This window comes from Neomonachus schauinslandi, chromosome 7, assembly GCF_002201575.2.
Source record: "Neomonachus schauinslandi chromosome 7, ASM220157v2, whole genome shotgun sequence".
NCBI lineage: Eukaryota > Metazoa > Chordata > Mammalia > Carnivora > Phocidae > Neomonachus > Neomonachus schauinslandi.
In genome coordinates this window covers 42,434,231-42,438,221 of record NC_058409.1, presented here as the reverse complement: position 1 = coordinate 42,438,221, position 3,991 = coordinate 42,434,231, and the positions used below count along the sequence as shown (strand labels likewise).

At 35.7% G+C, this 3,991-nt stretch overlaps 1 non-coding gene across 1 annotated transcript; it reads right to left on the bottom strand.

Annotated features, from left to right (window-relative positions):
• Positions 1-309: 309 nt before the first annotated feature.
• Positions 310-414, bottom strand: LOC123325380. The gene has a single exon (XR_006540394.1). It is a non-coding gene; the product is annotated as a U6 spliceosomal RNA (small nuclear RNA).
• Between the last annotated feature and the right edge of the window lie 3,577 nt (positions 415-3,991).

Here is a 3,991-nt window from a genome sequence, read left to right as displayed (position 1 = left end):
TTTTCTTCTCAAGCTCAATTAGATTTTCTAAATTTTAGGTATATTCTTGTATTTACACAAACAGTTCATGTATTTTTTTGAGACATGGAACAATTGATAAGAAAATTATAGGAGAACTTTAATGTGTCTTCTTTCCTGATGTTCAAGAAAAAAGACTAAGCTTTCCTTCTAGTCTCTTTCAGTGCAAGTTTATATTTGCAAAGCCAGGTGAAGAGACCTATAACTGGGCCTATCCAAACTGTTTTTCTGCTGTCCCTTTCTGCCACGTAGATTCCCCTTATTCTTTTTTCCTTTTTTTTTTTTTTTTTTTTTAATATGGAACGCTTCACGAATTTGCTTGTTGTCCTTGCACGGGGGCCATGCTAATCTTTGCTGTAGTTACAATTTTAGTATATGTGCTGCTGAAGCGAGCACCAGATTCACTTTAAAGAACACTCATCATACCTCAGTGCGGAAGCAAGCATCAGGGCTTAGCAAGGGAGGGTGCAAGACACCTCAACAGTTTTGGTTTTTTTCCCAGAGTGAAGAGACTTGGGGAACATGAATAAGTGAAATGTGGGCATATATGAGTGAATACATCAGATGTCAGTGGACTGAATTTATTTGTGTCAAAAGAGAGCAGAGAATGTTATCCATTTATTGCTCTTGTTTTTAAAATTGCTCTTTTCTCTTTTATTTTGTTATTTTATTGTCTGTGATCATTGCAGAAGCGCCAGAAATTACAGAAAAGCAGAGTGGTTTCTCGGGAAAAATTATAGATGGTGAAGGATGACGATGAAATCGTGTGATAGTAAAACGCTGTATTGAGTACTGAGCTCCCTGCTGGATTAGAGAAGGAACATGAGTAGATAAAAGCACAACAATTTTCTTTTCACTGTGTCTCAGGAGAAAACAATGCAGTTCAGCATAGATGGAAGCAAATGAGATTAGTTAAAAGAAGGAGAAACTTAAATAACGTAGGCCAAGGCCAAGTAATGATTACGAAAAAGATGACTCACGTAATAAAAGCATAAATGAGAAAAAGTGGTGTTTCATCTTAGATTTTATTGGTCCTTTTCCTGAGGTTTATGCGTTAAGGAGGAGTCACACAATACAGAATGAGACAGAGAGTTGACAATTATATGGTTAGATGAATTAAATGATTCTAGACCCCAAATTGAATATTTCACTTCTGTTTTCTAGGTCACCTATCTACATTGTTTCAGTGAACTGAGTTGGTTGTAAAAATTCTACTATGCTATCAGGAGATGGCTCAAAAACATCTCCATGAACTGAGTAGAACTACTATGCAAGAATATGCTGTGGGCAGGGACATAACAGTATGTTTTAAAGTATCGAAAAAATCTTAGGATCATGCAACCAACTCACACACTTAATCACTGTAAGATATAATATAGAAAGTTCATGGAAAACATAAATTTCATACATGAAAAAAGACTGGGTTCTACACACACATGTATTTGCAATAGCCTAGTTATTAAGGAGTCATGATTAAACATGGGCTCTATCTGACTTACCCAATTTCTTAATAGTAGAATAAAGAACTTCTTTGGAGAAAGGTTTTACTCAAAACCTGCTTCTCTGCATCTTTCTGAGTTGAGCAAAAAAGGAAACTAAAAAGGCCCAGAAGTCACAAGGCAAGATGTGTATTTATTAGGTTGATTCACGAGTGTGTTTGGTTTTCCGTCCTACATTAAGGCATGGACTTTGCCTAGAGGGTAAGAATTACCTGCAGTTCCTGCTCTTTGTTTAGTTAAGTCAGTGCAGAATGATACATCAGCTGTACACGACAGCAGTCACCAAACGCCCTTGAAAACTCCGGCAAGGAGAGCACAGCGCCTTTCACTATGTCACCCTGATGAGGCATGACATTTATATTAGGATAAGAAATGCCAATCAAATGGAAAGTATTAGAAACGGCCCGTTGAGGAAAGGTGATGAATTATCCATTGATTAGTCTAAGAAGAGAGGATGGAGAAAAAATAAAGGGATTTGATTTCATACGCAACTTGTTCAGGAGACAGCATCTTAAAGGATTTTAAATGCCATGTTCCTAGCTATTCGTGTGGCCTGTTGTTGGTAGGGAGAATCAAATGAATGAGCTCGAAGGTCTTCGTGTTTTAAAGTGGATGAGCGGAAAATGAGGAGATTGCCCAATGGAGGCTGTCTGTGCCTGTCAGTAACACTGCCTGGATTTCTTCTAATTGAAAACACTACGAAGAGAGCTCAGATTATCAAAATGTTGCTCTCCTCTGAGGGGTAGTTTACTCTGGCGCTAGACCGCTTGGTTTCAAATGCTAGTTCCTCTCCTTAATAGCTATATGACCTTGAGCAAAGTATTTAACCTCTCTTGGTTCTAACTGTCTTCATCCATAAATGAGCACAGCAATAAATCTTACCTCACCGTTTTGTTTCAAATATGAAATGAATCGATACTGTTTAGGTATTTAAAGCATTTTTGGCACAAAGTAAGCCCTCCATAGATGTTAATTGTTATGGATATGCATTTTTCCACAGTGAAAATTGCTTTATTATTTTTTATCTAATGATAAAAGTGGTATTGTTTATTGTTTAAGAGACAGATTTTAGAGATAGATAGAAGAAGAGAAGTTATTTGGAATCAATTTGCCCTCAGATAACTACAATAAACATTTAGGTATTATTCTTCAAGATAGTTTTCTGTGTGTAAAACCCATAATGTATAAAATTATATCACACACCCTATCTCATTGGGCCAATCTCCTGCTGATTCCTACTCCATTCCACCACTAAAATAAAAATACAAATTAACTTGTGACACTGTCATCTAGCACAATCCAATGGTCCTCAAAGATTTCATCTTCTATAAAGTTTTTCTTGAGTACCTCACCCTTTTTTGAATCACCATTATTATTGTACTATATGCTCATTCCATGGGACCCTTAACACATTTGCTTCTTCAACAAATATATATATTGAATACTTTTTCTGTGTCAGGCATTGCATGAGGTGTGGTGTGACAGTAGTCCCTGACTTGATGGAACTTAAGTCTTTGGGGAGAAAAAAATGCACTAATCAAATACTCACACATACACAACTTACAAACAGTGTCAAGTCTTATAAGGAATGTTCCAGAGTAATTGTTCTATGATAAATTCATCTATAGGATGAATTATAAACAATGATAGAAACAATGATTGCAGAGAGACTATACATGTTATAAACCTGGTTATTGTAAGAATAACAATTAGGAGAAGAAAGAGGATGATGGGAGGAAGGGAAGGGACGATAGAAGGAGAGAATGTGAAAACACTAAAATGCTCTTTTTTAAGAAAATAGAGGAGAGTGAGTTGTCTGCTTTTTCTCACACAATTTCTTATGGTTATATAAAGCTTAACAATTATATCTTCAAGTTATTTTCCTTCTGTTGATACCAATTACAATTAAATTTAATAATTTTAAATAAAAATAACAGTATATATGATTCACATTTTTAGGAAAATACTTCTCTCATTTCTCTTTTTCTTTCTCTCTGTCCACCAAACCATCTATCATAATACATTCTTAGAAAGATGTCTGGAATCATGTTTACCTAATGTTAATGCTTTCTGTCTGGTGGTGAAATTGTACAGTCATTTGTTTTCATTCCGTCCTTGTTCTTTCTTTTATATGTAAGTTATTTAAGGTAAATACGTATCAGCTTTTTAGAAAAGTGGCTCTCCAAGATGAAATCAGAAAGGGAGATGAACCATAAGAGACTCTTAATCATAGGAAACAAAGTGAGGGCTGCTGGAAGGGGGGTGGGTAGGGGATGGGTAACTGGGTGATGGACATTAGAGCACGTGATGTAATGAGCACTGGGTGTTATATAAGACTGGTGAAATCACCGAACTCTGTCTCTGAAGCTAATAATACATTATATGTTGATTAATTGAATTTAAGTTTTAAAAAAGAAAAAAAGTGGTTTTCCTAAGAGAAAGAGACTGAGATTGAAGCAATTATACCAAATGGT